The 23,207-nt window shown below is 53.5% G+C and overlaps 1 long non-coding RNA gene across 1 annotated transcript; it reads right to left on the minus strand.

Annotated features, from left to right (window-relative positions):
• Positions 1-7,431: 7,431 nt before the first annotated feature.
• Positions 7,432-12,656, minus strand: LOC129634359 (uncharacterized). The gene is made up of 3 exons (XR_008705584.1): positions 12,567-12,656; positions 8,395-8,485; positions 7,432-7,708 (listed from the first exon to the last, which is right to left on the minus strand). It is a non-coding gene; the product is annotated as an uncharacterized LOC129634359 (long non-coding RNA).
• Between the last annotated feature and the right edge of the window lie 10,551 nt (positions 12,657-23,207).

Genomic DNA, 23,207 nt, shown 5'->3' on the forward strand with positions numbered 1-23,207 from the left:
TGTACCACCAGGGAAGTACTCTCTGGACTTGATTTTTCACTAGATTTTTAACTATTGCAAATAGAATGCCAGTACTTCTGATGGACGACTCACAGGCCCATGTCCGACTCACATGCCCCAGGGGAACCTCTTTCAATTATTTTGTGTGTGTGTGAGAGACCTTCATATTTATGGAAATTATGCTTATGTTGTTATTTCTTGAGTTTTCAGTTCGACGTATTATCAACTATCTCCCTACTATGACAGATGAGAATTTAGCAACCTTACTTGCCTCTCCCAAAACGTATTTTCCCTTTTCAGTTCAGTTCAGAAGCTCAGTCGTGTCCGACTCTTTGCGACCCCATGAACCGCAGCATGCTAGGCCTCCCTGTACATCACCAACTCCCGGAGTTCACTGAAACTCACATCCATTGAGTCAGTGATGCCATCCAACCACCTCATCCTCTGTCGTCCCCTTCTCCTCCTGCCCTCAATCTTTCCCACCATCGGGGTCTTTTCAAATGAGTCAGCTCTCCACATCAGGTGGCCAAAGTATTGGAGTTTCAGCTTCAACATCACTCCCTCCAGTGAACACCCAGGACTGATCTCCTTTAGGATGGACTGGTTGGATCTTCTTTCAGTCCAAGGGACTTTCAAGAGTCTTCTCCAACACCACAGTTCAAAAGCATCAATTCTTCAGGGCTCAGCTTTCTTTATAGTCCAACTCTCACATCTATACATGACCACTGGAAAAACCATAGCCTTGACTAGATGGACCTTTGTTGACAAAGTAATGTCTCTGCTTTTTAATAGTCTGTCTAGGTTGGCCATAACTTTCCTTCCAAGGAGTAAGCATCTTTTAATTTCATGGCTGCAATCACCATCTGCAGTGATTTTGGAGCCCAGAAAAATAAAGTCAGCCACTTTTTCCACTGTTTCCCCATCTATTTCCCATGAAGTGATGGGATCGGACGCCATGATCTTAGTTTTCTGAATGTTGAGCTTTAAGCCAACTTTTTCACTCTCCACTTTCACTTTCATCAAGAGGCTTTTGAGTTCCTCTTCACTTTCTGCCATAAGGGTGGTGTCATCTGCATATCTGAGGTTATTGATATTTCTCCCAGCAATCTTGATTCCAGCTTGTGCTTCCTCCAGCCCAGTGTTTCCCTCTTCATAGCACAGCTATATCATATTTCTGGTTTAAGCAATATTCAGAATTTCATTATTTTACCTTTATACATACTGTTCACGGCTGAGCTAAGCTGTGTACGGACTGTTTTTCTAGGACACATGTTTTGTTAACGCCTATTATCTCACTGGTGATTGGTGGGCAGGGCCATGACGTCAGCACAACCCGGGTCTCTCTCACACAATTTTCTCCAGTGTGTTAATGTTTTTGAGGTCAGCAGAGACAAGAATTCCAACAATTAAAAGAGGTCCTTAATAGTATATGAAGGCCTTAAAAAGTTAAAGTAAGCTGGAAAATCCCATAGGAAAGTCTTAGTGCAAGAAGAGTACTCTAGGGCCATTTCACTCCTCTCTGTGTTCAGTCTGGCTGGGGAAGCTGAGCGTGCCGATAAAGGAGCTGCAAAGACGTGCCCTTCTATTAAAACATTTCTTAAAAAAAAATTTATTTGGCTGCCTTGGGTCTTCGTTGCCTCAGGCAGGATCTTTCATCGCTGGGCACAGTCTCTTTAGTTGTGGTACTCCAGCTTAAGTTGCTCCAGGGCATGTGGGATCTTAGTTCCCTGACCAGGATGGAACCTGCCTCTGGTTTCTTAATCACTGGACCACTAGGGACGCCTCAAAACATTTTGTTTTGATAAACAGAGCTACCTCCAGATTGTATCTTTTTTTAAAGGTTTCTTTATTTTTGGCTGTGCTGCGTCTTCACTGGTGTGTGGGGGCTTCTCTTGTTGCAAAGCCCAGGGCTCTAGGGCTGGTGGGCTCAGTAGTTGTGACTCATGGGCTTAGTTGCTCCTGGGAGTGTTGGATCTTCCTGGACCAGGAATCAAACCCGTGTCCCCTGCATTGGCAGGCAAATTCTTAACCACTAGGCCACCAGGGAAGTCCTCCAGACTGGGTTTTTATTGTTGATTAAACTGGTCTCTTTTCGAGGCGAACGTCTTCAAGGGTCAACATCTCTGAGAAGGAAGCAGAAGCCTGAAGGCTGAGACTGCATAGGGAGGCGAGATGCTGATGCCAGAGGAGAAATGACTGTGCTAGTATCTTTATTAGTATCCTTGTTGTGTGTGCTGGGGCTCAGCTTACAAAGTTGTGCAAAATATAATCTTAATAAAGGATGTGTATCCAGAGTATAGAAAGAATTCTTATGACTCAATAATAAGACAAACAACCCAATAAAAAATGAGCAAAGGATTTTGAAGAGACACTTCAGCAGAGATAGAGATGACATATAAGCACATGAAAAGATCATCATTGGACCTCATCATGAGCTACCATCACACACCAGCTATAAAGACTAAAATGAATGAATGACAATGTCAAGTGTTGAGAAGGAAGTGGGGCGCAGGGAACACTCACACAGGGCTGCTGGGAATGCAAAATGGTTCAGCCCCTTGGGAAAAGTTGTGTATTTTATTTTCTTTCTTTTTTTAAAAAAAAGTTATTTCTTTTTTATCAAAGGATGATTGCTTTACAGAATTCTGTTGTTTTCTGTCAACCCTCAACATGAAACAGCCGTAGGTATACATATATCCCCTCCTGTTTGAACCTCCCTCCCATCTCCCGCCCATCCCACCTCTCTAGGTTGATTCAGAGCTCCTGTTTGAGTTTCCTGAGCCATACAGCAAATTCCCGTTGACTATCTATTTTACATATGGTAATGTAAGTTTCCATGTTACTTTTTCCATGCATTTCACCCTCTGTATTTTATTTTCTTAAATTGAGCAAAGGTCCGTCTAGTCAAGGCTATGGTTTTTCCAGTGGTCATGTATGGATGTGAGAGTTGGACTGTGAAGAAAGCTGAGTGCCGAAGAATTGATGCTTTTGAACTGTGGTGTTGGAGAAGACTCTTGAGAGTCCCTTGGACTGCAAGGAGATCCAACCAGTCCATTCTGAAGGAGATCAGTCCTGGATGTTCTTTGGAAGGAATGATGCTAAAGCTGAAACTCCAGTACTTTGGCCACCTCATGCGAAGAGTTGACTCATTGGAAAAGACTCTGATGCTGGGAGGGATTGGGGGCAGGAGGAGAAGGGGACAACAGAGGATGAGATGGCTGGATGGCATCACCGACTCGATGGACGTGAGTTTGAGTGAACTCCAGGAGTTGGTGATGGACACGGAGGCCTGGCGTGCTGTGATTCACGCGGTCACAAAGAGTTGGACATGACTGAGTGACTGAACTGAACTGACTGAACTAGACTTCCCTGTTGGTACGGTGGATGAGAATCTGCCTGCTAATGTCCGGGACATGGGTTTGATCCCTGGTCAGGGAAGATTCCACATGCCATGGAGCAACTAAGCCCATGTACCACAACTACTGAGCCCATTGTGGGCTCTAGAGCGCTAGAGCACTAGGTAACAAGTAGCCCCTGCTCACTGCAACTAGAGAAAGCCCGAACGCAGCAATGAAGACTCAGTGCAGTAAAAAAGAAAATTAACTAGTTAAAACATTGAGGTATAGTGGATTTACTATACATGACCACAGGAAAAACCATAGCCTTGACTAGACGAACCTTTGTTGGCAAAGTAATGTCTCTGCTTTTGAATATGCTGTCTCGGTTGGACATAACTTTCCTTCCAAGGAGTAAGCATCCTTTAATTTCATGGCTGTAGTCACCATCTGTAGTGATTTTGGAGCACAGAAAAATAAAGTCTGACACTGTTTCCACTGTTTCCATCTATTTCCCATGAAGTGGTGGGACCGGATGCCATGATGTTCGTTTTCTGAATGTTGAGCTTTAAGCCAACTTTTTCACTCTCCACTTTCACTTTCATCAAGAGGCTTTTGAGTTCCTCTTCACTTTCTGCCATAAGGGTGGTGTCATCTGCATATCTGAGGTTATTGATATTTCTCCCGGCAATCTTGATTCCAGCTTGTGTTTCTTCCAGTCCAGCGTTTCTCATGATGTACTCTGCATAGAAGTTACATAAACAGGGTGACAATAGACAGCTTTGACGAACTCCTTTTCCTATTTGGAACCAGTCTGTTGTTCCATGTCCAGTTCTAACTGTTGCTTCCTGACCTGCATACAAATTTCTCAAGAGGCAGATCAGGTGGTCTGGTATTCCCATCTCTTTCAGAATTTGCCACAGTTTATTGTGATCCACACAGTCAAAGGCTTTGGCATAGTCAATAAAGCAGAAATAGATGTTTTTCTGGAACTCTCTTGCTTTTTCCATGATCCAGCGGTTGTTGGCAATTTGATCTCTGGTTCCTCTGCCTTTTCTAAAACCAGCTTGAACATCAAGAAGTTCACGGTTCACATACTGCTGAAGCCTGGCTTGGAGAATTTTGAGCATTACTTTACAAGCGTGTGAGATGAGTGCAATTGTGCGGTAGTTTGAGCATTCTTTGGCATTGCCTTTCTTTGGGATTGGAATGAAAACTGACCTTTTCCAGTCCTGTGGCCACTGCTGAGTTTTCCACATTTGCTGGCATATTGAGTGCAGCACTTTCACAGCATCAGCTTTCAGGATTTGAAAGAGCTCAACTGGAATTCCATCACCTCCACTAGCTTTGTTCATAGTGATGCTTTCTAAGGCCCACTTGACTTCACATTCCAGGATGTCTGGCTCTAGGTGAGTGATCACACCATCGTGATTATCTGGGTCATGAAGATCTTTTTTGTACAGTTCTTCTGTGTATTCTTGCCATCTCTTCTTAATATCTTCTGCTTCTGTTAGGTCCATACCATTTCTGTCTTTATCGAGCCCATCTTTGCATGAAATGTTCCTTTGGTATCTCTGATTTTCTTGAAGAGATCCCTAGTCTTTCCCATTCTGTTGTTTTCCTCTATTTCTTTGCATTGATCGCTGAAGAAGGCTTTCTTATCTCTTCTTGGTATTCTTTGGAACTCTGCATTCAGATGTTTATATCTTTCCTTTTCTCCTTTGCTTTTCACTTCTCTTCTTTTCATAGCTATTTGTAAGGCCTCCCCAGACAGCCATTTTGCTTTTTTGCATTTCTTTTCAATGGGGATGGTCTTATCCCTGTCTCCTGTACAATGTCATGAACCTCATTCCATAGTTCATCAGGCATTCTATCTATCAGATCTAGGCCTTTAAATCTATTTCTCACTTCCACTGTATAATCATAAGGGATTTGATTTAGGTCATACCTGAATGGTCTAGTGGTTTTCCCTACTTTCTTCTATTTAAGTCTGAATTTGGCAATAAGGAGTTCATGGTCTGAGCCACAGTCAGCTCCTGGTCTTGTTTTTGCTGACTGTATAGAGCTTCTCCATCTTTGGCTGCAAAGAATATAATCAATCTGATTTTGGTGTTGACCATCTGGTGATGCCCATGTATAGAGTCTTCTCTTATGTTGTTGGAAGAGGGTGTTTGTTATGACCAGTGCATTTTCTTGGCAAAACTCTATTAGTCTTTGCCCTGCTTCATTCCATATTCCAAGGCCAAATTTGCCTGTTACTCCAGGTGTTTCTTGACTTCCCACTTTTGCATTCCAGCAAATCCTTGTTGCTTATTTATTTTATGTGTATTATTTTGTAAGTGTTTATCTCATACTTCTAATTTATCCCTCCCTCTCCCTTTCATCTTAGGTAAACTGTAAGATTTTTTTTTTCTATGTCTGGGAGTCTTGTTTCTGTTTTGTATATACATTCATTTGTATTATTTTTTAGATGCCACATATAAATGTTTGTCTTCTTCTGTCTGACTTACTTCAGTTAGTGTGATAATCTCTAGGTCCACCCATGTTGCTGCAAATGTCAATATTTCAATCTTTTTAACAGCTGGGTAATATTCCATTGTCTACATACAGTATCTTGGAACACTTGTCTGTCGATTGGACACTTGGGCTGCTTCCAGGTCTTGGCTACTGTAAATAATGCTGCGATGAACACTGGGGTCCACGTATCTTTTTGAATTAGAGTTTTCATCTTTTCTGGGATATGCCTGGGAGTGGGATTGCTGGCTCATTTGGTAAGTCTGTTTTTAGTTTTGTGGGAAAATTTCATACTGATCTGTTCTTACTGTTCTCCGTAGTGGTTGCACTCCCACTAACAGTGCGGGAGAGTCTCTTTTTCCAGTGTGTGTCATCTGTAGATTTTTGATGACAGCCATTCTGACTGGTGTGCGGCGACCCCTCCTTGTGGTTCTGAATCAGGATCCTCTGTTAGCGATGTTGAGCATCTTTTCATGTGCTTGTTGGCCATCTGTATGTCTTCTTTGGAGAAACATTTATTTAGGTCTTCTGCCCATTTTTTGATCGGGATGTTTGTCTTTGATATTGAGTTTTACAAGCTGTTTATTTATTTTGAATATTAATCCTTGTCAGTCACATCATTCACAAATATTCTCTCCTGTTTCCTAGGTTGTCTTTTTGTTTTGTTGATGGTTTTCTTTGTCATCCAAAAGCTTTTAAGTTTGATTAGGTCCCATTTATTGATTTTTGCTTTTATTTCTTTTGCCTTGGGAAAATGATCTAACAAAATATTGCTACGATTTATATCCAAGAATGTTTTGCCTCCATTCTCTTCCAGGAACTTTAAGGTGTCGTGTCTTATATTTAGGTCTTTTAAGCATTTTGAGTTTATTTTTGTACATGGTGTGAGGGAGTGTTCTAATTTCATTGAATTACATGTAGTTGTCCAGCTTTTCCAGCACCACTTGTTGAAGAGACTGTCTTTTCTCCATTGTATATTCTTGCCTCTTGTCACAGATTAACTGATCATAGATGTGTGAGTTTATTTCTGGGGTCTCAGTTTGATGTCTGTGTCTGCGTGAGGGTGTGTAAAATGATGAGCAGTTCCACTTCTGCTCATTTACCCTTGAGAAATGAAGGTATAAGTTCACATGAAGACCTGTGGACAAAAACCTGCCTAAATGCAGCTTTGGTCATAATAACCCCAAACTGGGAATAACACAGCTTCCAGTCACATGGTTAATGTGGTGCCTCTTTACAGTGGAACACGACTCCAGCAATAAGACTGGGACAAGCTCAGTTGTATACACGGCAGAATGGATGCATCTACAATAGCATTATGCTAAGTGAAGGGTTTCAGACACAGAAGCTACAAACTGGATGCTTCTGTGACATTCTGTAGGTCATAGGCACTGAAATAAGGGCAGTCATCGGATCAGTAGTTCCTGAAGGATTCAGGGGAGGTGACTGCGGTGGGGTCTGAGGCAGCTTTTGGGGATAACAGAAACGTTCTGTATCTTGATAGTGGTGGAGGTTACATGCTTGGTTACATGTTTAACAACTCATTGAATTGTACACTTTAAAAGATTTGATTGCGTACAGATTTTACCTCAACAAACTCAACTTCTTAAAACAGTTTTTATTTTTAAAAACATGTATTTTTGGTTGTGCTGGGTCGTTGCTGCGTGCAGGCCTTCTCTAGCTGCGGTGAGCAGGGGCTTCGTTGCAGTGCCCAGGCTTCTCCCGGCAGTGGCTCCCCTTGTTGTGGGGCGCCGGCCCTCGACGCACAGGCTGTGGTAGTTGCAGCTTGCGGGCTCAAACGTGCGGGCTCGGTGGTCGTGGCGCGTGGGCTTAGCTGCTGTGCAGCTTGTGGGATCTTCCTGGACCGGGGATCAAACCTGTGTCCCCTGCATTGGCAGGCGGATTCTTATCCACTGTACCACCTGGGAAGCCCTTTAAATAGGTTTTGTTTCTGTTTTGTTTTAATCTTTTGGCCATGCCACGTGGCACGCGGGATCTTAGTTCCCTGACCAGGATTGAACCTGTGTCCTCTGTAGTGGAAGTGGAGTCTTAGCCGCTGGCTCACCAGGGAAGTCCCTTCTGGAAGGTTTTCTTAAAAATGTCTTTGATAATCTTCTTTCTTTTGTTTTCTCTTTCTTTCTCTGTGTGTGTTAGGAATTCCTGACATTTTGGACGTGGGACTCCCTGGTTTGGTCTTTTAATTTTCTCCTTAAATTTTCTCTCCTCATTTCTACCTCTGTCTTTTGGGAAATTTCTTCAGCCTGAGGAAATGATGATCCCGAGATGATCTTAATCAATTTCACAGCTTTAAATGCTGTTTACATGCTCCTGACTTCCAAATTTGCGTCTCCAGCCAGGACCTCTCCCCTAAACTCCATATTCTTTTATACAACCAACTTCTCAGCATCTCTCGTTGCATATCTAATAAGCATCTTGGCTTAATATATCCAAAGCTGAACGTCTAGTTTCTAACAGCCTGTGCTATGCCGAATAATGGCCCCCCAAAGATAAACACATCCTAATCCCAGAAACTGGTGGATATTACCTTATATGGCAAAATGGACTTGCAGGTGGGATTCAGTTAAGGCTCTGGAGACGGGGAGATGAGGTGAGTCCTAAATGCCATCACACGTGTCCTTATGAAAGGGAGGGGAGGTCAGAGGAGGAAGTAGGAGATGGGACTGCAAAAGCTCGTGGGTGGAGTGAAGTGAGGGAGGGCCCTCCAGAAGCTAGGAAAGAGAAGGACACAGCTTCTCAGAAGAAGTCGGCCCTGCTGACACCTTAGCTTTAGGCTAGTGAAGCTGTTGTCAAACTTCTGGCCTCCAGAACTTTAAGAGAGAAAAAAAAACCAGTGTCGTTTTAAACCACTGAGTTTGCAGTCATTTGTTATAGCAACAATCAGAAACGGGTACATTTCGCACCTCACTTGCCTCATAGCCTTCCTCAGGTTGGCTGAGGGCACCCCCATCTTTCCAATAGCTCAGGAAAAAACTGCCAAGTGGTCCTTGGGTCTTCTTTGACGCATACCCTACATCCAGTCTACCAGAACACTCGGCTCTACCATGAAAGCATCTTTAGAATCTGGCCAGGCCTCACCCTCTCCACGCAACCCCCGGGCCAGGAAGGCCTCGCCCTGTCCTTGGGCCACTGCCCTGGCCTCCAAAATGATGCCCTGTTCTTCTGCCTGTGCTGCCCACCAAACTACCCACCCTCCACCCTAGAGTCCATTCTCAACCTACCTCCCAACATGATCCCTTTAAAATGAACCAGATCATTTCACTCCTCTAAACCCTCACTGGCTCTCCATCTCACCCAGCCAAAGTCCCTCCAGAGCCGACAGGGTGGGCACGAATGCCACGTGCCAGCCCCTTCGTCACCTCATGCCCAGCAGCTCTCCCCTTGTCTAATCCAGCCACACGCCGGCGTGCTCAGTTATGCCAGCCACACTCTGCCCCAGGGCCTTGGCACTTGCCCTCCCAGATTCCACAGGACCACAGCTGCCTGTGCCATTTGTGGGGACCAGTGGGACTCATTCAAAGAGCAAAAGAAAAAGGTATTATTAAATGGTCCAAGGTGTAAAATGTTTTCCTTTCTTCCAAGAGACAGTCTCTCTCTTGATGTGTCCTGGTCTTTTTAATGTGTCATTTAATGTTGAGCTCCCTGTAAGGCCTGCTTCCGCACCTGCGGATCCTTACGAGACCCCTACGGGCCCCGGTGTACACACGCATCACCAGCCGCTGAGTCCCCTCTGCTAGAAAAACAGTCTCCCCTTCCATGGGCGACCCCCCAGGGCTTACCCCCTCTGTTCAGGAACTATTCAGTACTTTGGCCCTGCCAAACCTCCTACAGAACATGCCTCGCAGCTGCCAGCCTGGGGCAGGGACCACCACCTCCATGCCCTTCCCTGAGACACCCTGGGACGTGCGTGACTGTCCCTGAGCCTCCCTGAACTCCAGTTCCCACTGGGGGCAGGAGGTGTTACCACTGGGGTTGTGTGTGTGGATGTGTATGTAGCTCTGATGGGGTCCGGGGCGCCAGCCAACGAACATGAGGGCAGCTGAGAGGCAGGGAAACGGTGGGCAGGAAGACTGAGCCCAGCTCCAACCCCGGGGCATCAGACTCCGCTTGTAACACACATTCAAGGGCAGAGTGATCAAGACTCTTAGGACAGCGGGCAGAGCGTTGGCCTGGGGGCGGGACCCTGTGCTGGTCCACGAAGCGGGCCCTGGACGTGCTTTTCTCACTCAGTGTCATCAGGGAGGCCCCCCCGACCCCTCCCCCATGCCCGGCACGCCCTTTCCCTGCACTCCAGCTGGCACTGTACCCACCTCTGGAAGAGATGCTTGGTGGGGGCGGGGTGGGGGACTCTCCCCCGCACCTAGAACACCGCCCAGCATGTGAGGGGTGCTCAGTGAATCGACTGAGCGCACAGCAGAGCGAGCGAGTGGACGAGTGGCCGTGCAGGCTCTCTTCCACGGGCATGCCTCTGCAACCTCCTGGGCCTGCCGGCTCAGCCCGCGCTCTCTGCGTTCAGAGCCGGGGCTGCTGCCGGATCAGCTCGCTCTCTCTGCGTTCAGAGCCGGGGCTGCGCTCTTGGCCCGGGTCCTGGCCTCCTGCTGCCTTCGCGGGCTTGCGGCCAGCCCCTCGGTGCTCCGGGCTTCTGGAGGCTGGCACCCGGGACCCGCCGCCCACTTGGCCGGTCTGACCAGCCCTGGCCTTTCTCAGTGCTGCCCCTCCTCTGAAATTCAGATTTTTCAGCCCTCAGGGCCAGGCTCCTTTGTAGGCACTTGCCAACTTGGTAAAACTATGACTCTCAGACAAAGATACCATCAGCCCTCCCACTGTTCGGGTGGGTGAACTGAGTGGGAGAGGTTGAGCAACGTGCCTGAGGCCGCACAGCTGTGAGTGTCTGGGCGGGACTTGAACCTGAGCCGCCAGCCTGCAGAGTCCCTGGCTCTAGCTGCTCCCTTGCCCCCAGCCAAGTGCTCATCCAGATTAGACAAGTTGGGTGGGGAGCGCCCGCCCTGGCAGAGCCTGTGTCCTCACTGGGATTAGACTCTGGGGCGACTGAGCTATGGGCCAAGCGCTTAGAGCCTGGCGCCGGAACCTGCTGCTCTTCCCCAGGGCTTCCAGCGATGCCCACCGCCCTCATCCTCAGAGGAAGCAGCCTGGGTGCTTCCCAGCTGGGGGGGAGCTACAGGGGGGTTCATGCCCGCCCCCCCTACAAGCAGCACAGGCCCCAGGTTAGGGGCTGTGCAGGTGACCTCGTCCCCCGAGGGTGACAGGCCAGACCTGGCAGAGAGCAGCTCCAGCCTTTCAGTCCCAAAGGCCCAGGTCAGCGCAGAGAAGGGGTCAGGACCCACCACCCGGAGGAGCGGAGGAACCAGGGCCCGTTCTGGAGGTGCGGGGAGCAGGGAGGCGCTCCACGCTGTGGGGCCTCTGCGGGGGCCGGTGCTCCAGGAGCTGCCTGTGGGAAGCCTCCCAGCACCTCGGACTCGTCAGGTAACTCTGACAAGGTTTCGTAGTGTGCTCGCTGTTCGAGAATGCCTCCTGTTAGCTCCCCGAGGGCGCTTTCACATACAGCATCTTTTATCCTCACCTCTTCCCGCCCCTGGCAAGCGAGTGCTGCTACCACATGCCCAGTTGATGGATGAGTAGACTGAGGGCAGAGGGCACAGGTAACCTGCCACCCGGGCTCGCATCCGCGGGAGGGGGCCTGGAGCCCACTGTCCCCACCTGCGGGCAGCGGTGCCTGTGGTTCCAGCAGCAAAGGCCTCTGCCCGGGGCCCAGCTGAACACAGGTGCCAGGCGGTGCCAGTGGGGTGGGGCCAGAGGGTGGAGTTGGACCTGGGCCCGCAGGCAGAAAAGGATCCATCTGCTGACACGCTGGACCCAGGCTTCTCATCACAGAAGGACTTTCATCTCGTCCACCAGCCCGTTGGGGCCCCTGGTCCCCTCGCCACCTCCACAGCCTCCTGGCCAGAGCCCACCGACCAGGCTGGGTCCCAGATGGGCCCAGTGTACTGCCCTGGGGGCTGGCCTGGCTGGCAAACGGCAATGGTGTGTGGTCTGGAAGGGACTGATGCTGCCAGGCCACCCTGGTGCCCCTCAGGGCTCACACAGAGGTCACCTGCCGCTGACCTGGGGAGGGGGTGGGCAGGGCGTGTGCCAAGGGGGGCCTGGCTCCCGATCCCCGGGGCCCCCACCCTCGCGCCTCTGAGGTGCGGCCCGGCCCCCTCCAGCCTGCCCTCGGCCTCTCCCTCCCCTGCCTCCCCTGCCCCACCCCGTGCCTCTGCCCCCGCTGTCTTGGGACCCCAGCATCCCCCTGCTCCCATCTTCCGTGCTCGGAATCCTACTCGGCAAAGCTGCTCCCAGCCCACCCCCTTCTCATCTTGTCTACCCGGGGCATCCGCCTAAGCGATGGCAGGCTTGACCTCAGGACATCCTCAGAGCACCAGACACAGCCTGCTGGGCGGGGCGGGCGTGTGCCTCAGCGAGGGCCGCTTCCTGTCCCGAAACTCAGGGCAGGCCAGAGGGAAGGGTGTGGGCCAGGCCCAGGCCTGCCAGGAGGGGTTCTCAGCCCCCCATCCACTCAGGCCCACGGCACTGCCCTCCTACCCCATGGAGGCTCAGGGCCGCCCTACACGGCCACTCACCGACACGCACCCCACGAACCCGCTGCCGCCTGGTTCTCAACTAGAGGTAACCTAGACTTACCTAAGGCCCAGGTGTGAACGGCTGGAAGGTAGACGGACTTCCAGTGAGTCAGGCCTCTGTAACTCAATAGGCTTCGCGCCTATTGGTGGTGGCTGGTAGCTGCTACCAAGGCAGCTTATCTGTTCATCCACCAGGCCTGTGGGCAAGAGCTGGGTGCTGGGTGCTGGGTGGGGAGGGAAGGGTGGGCCCTGCATCACTGCAGCCTTGGGCATCCCACCCTGACTCCTCACCCTCCTTCTTCTCCATCTCACTGTCACCCTCCTAGGACCTGTCTGTCCCTCCCTGACGCCCTCACCCTGCGAGGAACTGGCACCCAGCCGTGTGTGGGATGGGAGTGAGGGTGAGCGAGACATCTCGGGCCCACTCTCATCTTACAGATGAGAAAGCCAAGGCCCAAGGGGGTCAGGGGGAGGCCCGAGGACACGGCGAAGTGGGTCAGTGTCGGGAGGCTGCAGGCCAAGCGAGGGACCAAAACCAGGTCTTTGGTTTGATCTCAGGTGGGGATCTGGGTTCCGGAAGCCTCCAGGGGCTGCAGTTACAGGTCAGATTCAGGCCAGCGAGCGTCCTGGGGACACGGCGGTGCTGTCCTGCACCTGCCCTGACAGCAACTTGGGTGTCCAAGTGTCCCCGGCAGCCTGGGTGGCGGGGGTGGTAGTGGAGCAAGCCACACTCCGCAGAGGCTTCTGGAAGGCTGGGTGTCCAGGGAACAGGGCAGGGGCCCCAGAGACCCCTGGAGATATGTGCCATTCCCAGGCTTTCTGGGGAGAGTGTCAGAGGCCTTTTGGCTTTCCCCAGCCCCCAGCCCCATGGCTGCAGTCCACTGGTCCCTGAGCCAAGGCCTCTCCGTCCCCTTGACAGCAGGGCCACTCACTATGCATCCTGTCCCCAACCCCACCCTTCCCGAGGGCTCACACAGCAGCCTGCTGAAACCCGCGTCTCACCAGATGCCCCCCTGACTGCTGCCTGCCTGGAGGATGAAGTCTGACTTCCTGCACGTGGCGTTCAGCTCCCCCATCTTTGCTTCCAGTGTCTGGACTGCCCTTGCTGCTAAGTCACTTCAGTCGTGTCCGACTCTGTGCGACCCCATAGACGGAAGCCCACCAGGCTCCCCTGTCCCTGGGATTCTCCAGGCAAGAACACTGGAGTGGGTTGCCATCTCCTTCTCCAATGCATGAAAGTGAAAAGGGAAAGTGAATTTGCTCAGTCGTGCCCGACTCTTAGCGACCCCACGGACTGCAGCGTACCAGGCTCCTCTGTCCATCGGATTTTTCCAGGCAAGAGTACTGGAGTGGGTGCCATGCCACCCCAGGCAGGAGGTGGTGGTGCTGGGCTTTGTCCAGATGTGGACAGACCACCCAGACGGCATGGAGCAGCTGGGCCTTTGCGCATGTGAGAGAGGGTATCTGTGAGCGTGGCAGGGTGTGAGACGGCGTGCCCAGGGGTGATGCCGGCTGCTGTAGGGTATTCCCGAGAGCTTTACTGCTGGGGACGCATCCTGGGACCAGGTTCTGCTGCGCTGCTCTTCCCCGCCCCCCCGACAGCCACCCTCTCTGCGATCCCGTGTCCTAGATGCGGTGACAGTGGCAACGTGGACGACAAGGAGAGCTCTGTCCCCAGCATTTCCCCGGCCCCCGCCCTGGGAGGGCCCTCAGCAGACAGCCTGCATGGCCACAAGACCGGGTCTCCAGGAGAAGGGGGCGCACCACACGCACCCGCAGCCCCCGCAACCGGGAAGTCCTGGTTGGAGGGGCTCCAAAGCCCCAGGGCTTCACTGCTGTGCCGTCCTGGAGCTGGGGCAGGGGTGTCCCTGAAAACAGAGTGCCCCCTGAAGGAGCTATGAGCTGACCCCTGGGTGGTCAGTTTTGGTCTCCCCACAGAGCAACCCCCTTTCTCCAGCTCTCTGCTGCTTTGACTCCGAGGCTGTTGATTTAAGTGTCTCCCTCTCTGGGTCCCTCAAGCAGAAACTCTCCACTGATGCTCCCAGGGCTGACCTCTGCCCCGGCTCTCCTCAGCCCAGGTGGTTACTGCTGGCTTACAGCTGTGTCTGGTCCTCTCACTGGACTCTGAGGATAGAGCCCAAGGGGCTGGCTCTGAGGAGACGTCAGCAAGTCATGGGGGAAGCACGGAGGGACGGATACATGGATGGATAGGTGAGTGGGTGGGTGGGTGGATGGCTGGGTGAGTGGGTGGATGGATGGAAGGATGGATGCATGGATGGATATGTGAGTGGGTGGACAGGTAGATGGATGGATAGATGGACGAACAGGTGGGGGAGTGGGTTTGCAGGTGGGTGGATGGATGGTGAGTAGTTGGCTGGAGAATGGGCAGATATCATGTTCCTTAGAAGAGGCCAGCAGACCACCCCTGCCTCCCTGCACACCCTGAGTGCCCCAGGGTGCCTGGCCAGGAAGGAATCATAGAGGCTGTTCATTAAACAGCTGAGGAGGTGGGTGAAGTTCAGCCTGCAGCAGAGAAGCCTCAAGTGAGCAGGAGAGCTGCCTTTGAGGGTTTGCAGGGCTCTCCCCTGGGAAAGGCAAGCACACCCCCTCCTGAGCCCGGGGCTCTAGCTATGGTCCCAGGAAGGGTGGGGAAGTGGGAGGGAGGCAGATGGTGTCTTGAGGCAAAGCCGAGCGCTGGAGCCCGCCTCCTCTCCTGCTGTGTTCCTGACAAATGGTAAACGGAACCCGGTTTTCCTGCTAACTTACATTTGCAGTTCCAAAATTTGTCTGTGACTCCAAACATGTTCTAATTAACAAACTATCTTTCCGTTGCAAGCAATACACTCAGTCCCAGATGAATGACACGGAGGTGCCTATGGTGCAAAGCCGCGTGGTGCCCACCCACCTCCCCACCCTGGCCGCCCTCCCCGGGGCTGCTCCTCTCTCCCTGGGCTTAGCCTGGCCCCTGCAGCTCTACTCGCTCTGTCTCTGACTTTCCAAATTTCAGATACTATGGTCTCCTCAAGAGGAAAGGTGGAAATCCAACTACGTTACAGTTGATCCCCGAGCAATGAAACAGGGGAACTGAGCCCCTTACAGTCGAAACTCTGAATATAACTTTATAGGCGGCCCTCCTATCTGAGGTTCCACATGGGAGGAGTCAACCAACCTCAGGCTGGGTAGCGCTACGGTCGGTATTGGGCTTCCCAGGTGGCAGTAGTGGTAAAAGAACCCGCCTGCCATTGCAGGAGATTCAAGAGACGTGGGTTTGACCCTGAGTTGGGAAGATCCCCTGGAGAAGGGCGTGGCCACCCACTCCAGTACTCTTGCCTGGAGAATCCCATGGACGGAGGAGCCTGGCGGGCTACAGGCCATACGAGTCAGACAGGACTGAAGCGACTTAGCACAGCGCACTCATGGTGGGCATTGAGGGAAGAAAAAACCAACAACCTGAGTGTCGGTGAACTCGCAAAGTTCACACGCATGTCTGCTTTACAAGACTGTCACATAGATCCTTTTACACTTCTGGTACTCTTTGGGTGGCTTTATTTTTGTTCCTTTTGAACTTTTTCTTTTGTATTGGCTGTAGCTGATTAACGATGTGATAGTTTCAGGTAATCAGGGAAGGGACTCCGCCGTACATACACATGTATTTATTCTCCCCTCAGACCCTCACACGTCTGGGCTGCCATGTAACATTTAGCAGAGCTCCGTGTGCTAGACAACAGGTCCTTGTTGTTATCCATCCTTCCTTGGTGGCTCAACTGGTAAAGAGGCTGCCTGTGAAGCCGGAGACCTGGGTTCAATCCCTGGGTCAGGAAGATTCCCTGGAGAAGGAAATGGCAATCCACTCTAGCATTCTTGCCTGGAGAATCCCATGGACAGAGGATCCTGGTGGTTATCCATTTTAAGTATAGCAGTGTGTACATGTCCATCCCAAACTCCTTAACTATCCCTTCCTGCTGCTGCTGCTGCTGCTGCTAAGTTGCTTCAGTCGTGTCCGACTCTGTGCAACCCCATAGATGGCAGCCCACCAGGCTCCCCCATCCCTGGGATTCTCCAGGCAAGAACACTGGAGTGGGTTGCCATTTCCTTCTCCAATGCATGAAAGTGAAAAGTGAAAGTGAAGTCGCTCAGTCGTGCCCGACTCTTAGCGACCCCATGGACTGCAGCCTACCAGGCTCCTCTGTTCATGGGATTTTCCAGGCAAGAACACTGAAGTGGGGTGCCATTTCCTCCCCCAGGGGAATCTTCCCCCCTCAGAGATCTCTTATGTCTCCTGCATTGGCAGACAGGTTCTTTTCCAGTAGTGCCACCTGGGAAGCCTTCTTTCTACCATATAGCCTAGCAATTCCACTGCTACGTATATGCCTAAGAGAAATGGAAACATGTGTCCACATAAAAACCCGTACACGAATGTTCATAGCAGGATGACTCACAATTGTAAAAAAAGGGGAAAACAGCTGAGATATCCAGCAGCTAATGAATGCGGAGACATGTGCCGTTCACTCACAGAGGGAACATTGTTGTTGTTTAGTTGCTAAGTCATGTCCGACTCTTTTATGACCCCACGGACTGTAGCTTGCCAGCCTCCTCTGTCCATGGGATTTCCCAGTCAAGAATACTGGAGTCTGTGGCCATTTCCTTCGTGAGTTGGGACTGGACCCGCATCTCCTGCATTGGCAGGCGATTTCTTTACCACTGAGCCACCTGGGAAGCCCAGAAGGGAGTGTTAATCGACCATAGAAAGGAAGGTAGTACGGAGTCAGGTTCTGCCATTGAATGCACTATGCTTGGTGAAAGAAGCCGGACACACACAAAAACGTGTATTGTATGATTCCATTTATGTGGAATGTCCAGAACAGGCAAATCCATAGAGAAAGAAGGCAGAGTCATGGATGCCGGGCCTGGAGGGGAGGGAGAAACGGGAGAGATGAACTGCTGATGGGTGAGGGTTGGAGGCGAGGGAGAAATGGGAGGGATGGACTGCTGATGGGTGAGGGTTGGACAGCCTGTGACTGCGTGAAGACTCGTGGAATCGTACGTTTTAAAAGGGTGCGTTTTATGCTAGGTGTGTTATACATCAATAAAGCTGTTACATGTAAAATATGTAAAAATAAGTATTCATTGGATGAAGGAGACGTGGTACATATGTACAACGGAATACTACTCAGTCACGTAAAAGAACCAAATGACGCCGTTTGCAGCAACATGGACGCACCTGGAGACCATCATACTAAGTGAAGTGAGCAACGCAGAGAAAGACAAATACCATACGAGGGCGCTTATACATGGAGTCGAAATATGGCACAAATGGTCCCGTCTACAAAACAGGAAGAGACTCGCAGACATAGAGGACAAACTTGTGCTTGTCGAGGGGGAGGGGGCTGAGGAAGGATTGGATGCAAACTACTCTGTGCAGGGTGGGTAGACGAGGTCCTCCTGCAGAGCACAGGGAGCTGTGTTCAGTGTCCTGTGATAAACCGTGACGGAAAAGAATATGACACGGAATGTGTGTGTATGTGTGTGTGTGTGTATGCATTATATATATAAGGCGTATATATGTATAATATATATATGTTTACAGGCACTTATGAGGCCGCCTTCGGGAGGCAGGGTCACTGATGCCCTCTCCTCCACTCCCCCAAACCTCCTCAGTCAGCCCCAAACACTGAACCTGAACGCTGTCCAACATCGGTCTATGGACTCATGCTGACAGATGGAGGGAGGCTGAGGTAGGGAGAGATCTTGCAAAGAGGCGAAATCCCACTGTGACCGGAACTGTGATTTAGCAGCAGTCGCTGCGTGTTGAACGCTCATGCACCCTCTTGTCAAGCCTCAGGGTGACCTGAGGTCAGGCACCATGTCCCCATTTATGGAGGAGGAAACTGAGGCTTAGAGACCTCACCTGACTGCTGGACTGTGGCAGAGCTGGGATCGGAGCCCGGGCCTCTCGGAGTGTCAGTCCCAAACTCTTCACCACTTGGGAGAGCAGCCCACATTTGCTTTCTGTCTCTGAGTGTGAGTTTTCTTATGCCAGAGCTCACGTAGGCCTATTCATTTTCTGTGGTTTAAACCCTTTGAAGGATGCAAGCCACATCCCCAAGAATGTCCCTCGGTGCAGAGGAAGGCAGTGAATGCGAGCCCCCCCACCTTTCACCCCGCCATCTCACCCCCGTCCTACCCACCCGGTACCAGGATGCTCCAACCTCCCTTGGCCTTCATCCTGACCACAGGTGGGTGCAGCCTGGGCCTTGACTGTGACCTGCTTCCCAACAGACAATGGGAGGCCTGTTTGCTTCTCCGGGAGTTGGATTAGACAGTATTTAGCTTTCCCTCGGTGGACAAGTGCTGCCCTTCCCCCGCGGGGCTGCCCCCCCGACCCTCCCCCAACCCCCTCCCCCCCAGCAGAGTCTCTCCCTGCTGCTCTGCACCTCGGCACCCACTCCAGAGGCTTAATCATTAACGAGTACATTTGGCCTTTGGTTTCAGGTTGGAATCTGGGAGCTGTGCCCAGGAGCAATTACCTCCAACACTTTATTTTGTGTAAAATCACTCTTAGCTGCCATTAGCTGATAAAGCTGGCCTAAAGAGAGGTCCCTTAGCCACACTGGCCTCTTGGCATCTGGGCCTTTGTGGGAGGGGGCTGAGGGACCCGCCTTTTGGGGGCTGGGAAATGGTTTATATTTCTTTTATTTTTAAAAAGCAATGTTTCCTTGGTTGGTATGTTTTAAAATTTTAATTGGCTTACTTTGGCTGCACCAAGTCTTCACTGCTGCTCGCAGGCTCTCTCTAGTTGCCGCGCGTGGGCTCCCCATTGCCAGGGCCTTTCTTGTGGGGCACGGGCTTTAGGGCACGGACTCGGAAGCTGTGGCTCACACAGGCTTTGTTGCTCTGCAGTAGGTGGGATCTTCCTGGACCAGGGATCGAACCCATGTCCCCTGCACTGGCAGCAGATTCCTCCCCCCACTGGACCAGCAGGGAAGTCCCAGAACATGGCCCGGTCCTGTGGCTGTGTGGTGGCATCCCCCCCAGTGCCCCGACTCTGGGCAGGCCTCCCAGAAGCAGGGAAAGTCGGCGTCTGCAGCTTCAACCCCTTTGCTGTTGGTTCCCCGAGTGAAAAGCCGTGGGGATTAACGGCTCCCCTATCCCCCCAGCCCAGGCAGGGGCCCAGACAGCAGCGCCTGCCTCTCACCCGTCCTGGGATTTGCGGACCCTGCAGGGTGAGGGAGTGAGCGGACTCCAGCTCATGGTGTCCACTCAGGGCTCCTCCGGATGCTGGTGCTGAAGCCCAGCCTCGTCTCCCTCCTCCTCCCCTGACCCCTGACCCCTGACTGCCACCCAGACCCTATTCCCCCCACCACCACGCTGAGAACAGCCCTGGGAGCCCAGGGGCCTCCCAGTGCAGCCCCCACGTGTTTCTGCTGCTCTGGTATTTAGGGAGCCGGGACTGGAGGGCACGGCGGGCCGAGAGGAGCCCATTCGGGAGGAGGGTGGTGCTGTCCCTGTCTCTGGGGGGGCCCTCCACCTCCCCGCTGGGATCCACTCTCCACTCCCTCCCAGCTAAGCGCCCATCATCACCGGAAATGCTGACTGCCCGACGGTCGACACCTTCTGCCCCGAGAACCACCTCCCCGCCCAGGACATGCCCCACCCCCAGAACCCCTGGACGCCCCCACTCCTGCACCTCTGCCCCTGCAGCCGCCCCCAGTGCTCCCCAGAAACCCGAGACTGAACCCTCAGAACCCCCGCCTACCCTGCCCCTCAGGTCCCTGGGGAGCTGGCCGTCCCCTGCCCTCTGCCACGGTGCCTATCTGGGGGACCCGGTGGTCTTGCTCAGGGGTGACCCCGTGGCCCGCACTCGGCTGGGGACAACCTCCGACCCTCAGCTGGTGTGTCGGCAGCTCCCAGCCCCAGAGGCGCCATGGGGGCCGGGGGCACCGAGAGTTGGGCCGGAGCCTGGGCCCAGCCGCGGCCACTGCCTGTTTCCCCAAGTGGCCTCGGGGCTCCCCTGGAGCTCCGCTCTGTGACCCTGGTCACTGGGCGTCATCTCCCTGCTATCCGGTGAGGCTTCAGGGTCTCCCCCACCACCCGCTTCCAGTGGCCGGACACTCGCAGCAGCTCCAGCCGGCCATGCACGTGGTGCTGGAAAAGCCGCCTGGGGCTGCAGAGTGGGCATGCCTGGGGCGGGGCGCGGGGGAGGGGGGCTTGTCCACTGCCCCCAGGAGCCTCCCAGAAATCCAGGAAATTAAGAGCTCGGGCAGGACCCCCAGGGCCCTGCACTCCGCCTCTGTCTTGCTCTAGGATCTGGGCCCTGTGCTTGGTTCTGCTGGCGGAGCCAGACCCCCCCTGCCACAGAGTGGGGGTGCTCACGGGGAGGCCAGCGGGCACCTCACTGGGAGCAGGCCTCCCACCCAAGACCCCTCCACACCCACTCTCTCTTTGGTACCCCTGCTGCACCAGGGTCCCCGGACCAGAGCACCGGCCACCTGGCCGGCTGTCCTGCTTCTCGCATTTGAGTTGTTCACTTGTCTCTGTTGCTTTAGGAACAGATTGAAAATCTTAAAGAACTTGACTCGCCAAGAAGTGGCTGCAGAGATAGATCAGAGGGGGGACAGGCTCTGGTGTCAGCAGGGTTTGCAGGAAGCTGGCTGGTTATTCAGTAGCTTCACTCACAGATACATCCCCAAGGGATGAAGGCGCTGAACGTAAACGACAAGTTGGACACGTTTGGAGGGAAGTCCATGAGCGTGGACCTGCCCGAGGAGGTCCTCGCCCAGGGCCAGGTGTCCAGTGAAAACACCGCTATGCACCCTTCTGCTGGTCCCCCCACGCAGGGTCAGGGACCCGAGTCTCCCCAAACCAACAGGCTGCCATGGCCTGTTGTCTGGCGCCGCACGGCTGAGGAGCCGATGTTTCCAGATGTTGGGGAGCCACCTCCTGCTCCTGGCACTGCCCCGGCCTGGCTCCGAGGGCTGCTGTGTGCGCCCCACAGCAGTGCATGGGTCCCAGGGCCAGACGGGACACTGGGAAGACACAGGCCTGGGTAGGGGCCCTCAGGCCCTGCTGACACCCACGTGTGGGCCTGGGAGGACCTGCAAGGACCAGTGTTGGGTGCTCCCCACTGGGCCAGAGGCAAAAGACCCGGCAGGACCCACCCCAGTTCAGCGCCAAGTGGGACGGGCAGGGAGGCGGCCTGTGAGCGGGAGGCCTGGCAGGGGCACCGTCAGCCCTTCCCTGCTTCCCTGATGCCCCCTTGATGGCTGGGATGAACCGCCCCCCTCCCCCGCCCCCAGCCCCGGAGCCTTTAAGAGGCCAGTGGGACGCAGGCTCTGTAGAAGCTGCTGAGGCAGGATGATGCATCTGCATCACAGCAGACCCACGAGTGCCTCAACCCCTCGAGCCTCAGTCTCTTCATCTGTAAAAAGGGGGCTCAGGGAGGACGCAGGCGACATAATCTAGGCACCTGGCTTGAGGTCAGCACTCAGGACGATGTCTGGGCACATGTCAGAGTGCAGAAGGGTGAGGGGCTCCCTGGTGGAGAGGGAGGGCTTGTCATCTTCTCATCCTGTGTCTTCTCTGGATGAGCCAGACTGACCACGAGGACAGGGGCACCTCGGCAGAGGGCCTGGGACGCCTGGAAACTGGGACGGCCCAGGAGGTCTGTGTGCCCAGACGCTGGCTGGGGAGGCGGGGAGCTGGGGAATGAAGGAGGGCAGAGAAGGGCCAGGCCAGCTGGAGGCCAGTCCAAGGCCGAGCTTTCCTCCTGGGTGTCCCCTGCCCTCTGCTGCCTCTGGGCCGTGCAGCCCAGCTGGCTGGGGGCCTGAGCTAACATTTCCATTGAGAATTCCCATGTTGCCCCCAAAAGCCCCGGCAGTGCACACAATGAGGGTTGGAAAACATTCCTGAGCATCTGTCCTGTCCCTGGAGCTCGCCTGGCCCCTCCTGCCCCACTGCCCCTGCAATGCTGAGCGGTCTACTCCCTGCAGTCGCGTTTCTCTACAAAAGAGGAGAATGAGGCTCAGAGAGGAAGGATCTCAGGGTCCCAGTGTTGGTCTGAGACCAGGTTGGCTTTAAATCCCAGTCTGTGTTCACCACCAGGGCCAGAGGGGCCCAAAGAAGACCACCGCAGCCAGTAAGGATGGCCCATCCTGTGCCTTGTCCCAAATTCCTTTGGCCCAGTGTCCCTCCTCACCCCAGCGATCGGGGGCCCTCACTGTGGTGGTCCTTCCAGCAAACTCCAGAGGCTCGGGAGTATCCCTGAGGCTTCCCCCAGCCAAAGTCAGGGCTGGCAATGCTGACCTTGAAAGGGGTCCCGGCCACGGTGGTCTCCGTGGGGCCGCTCCCAGGCAGGAGAGCCAAAGCTGGTGGGTGCAGCCTCCAGCCCCTCCCGCGGCCCGCGGCCCCGGCACTCAAGAGCTGACAGCGCCCCCTGGTGAAGGTCCGTCTCTGAGCGCGGGAGGCAGGTCCGAGGAGGGTGCGCGGTCCTGAACCCGCAGAGGGCAAGGGCAGCCCCTGGACTGCACTGAGCCCGCTCCTCACCGCGGGGACTCTGGGCGGCCCGCTGCTCCAGGAAGGGCCTCGACACAGGCTGTCCTGAGTCTGGACCCGGTCGTCCTGCCCGCTGGCCTCGGTCGTTGGTCCTGACTCAAGCTGACCGGTCCAAATCTCCGCCCTGGAAACCTGGCTGCGGATGCACCCA

The sequence above is a fragment of the Bubalus kerabau genome, chromosome 19 (genome assembly GCF_029407905.1).
Source record: "Bubalus kerabau isolate K-KA32 ecotype Philippines breed swamp buffalo chromosome 19, PCC_UOA_SB_1v2, whole genome shotgun sequence".
Taxonomy (NCBI): Eukaryota; Metazoa; Chordata; class Mammalia; order Artiodactyla; family Bovidae; genus Bubalus; species Bubalus kerabau.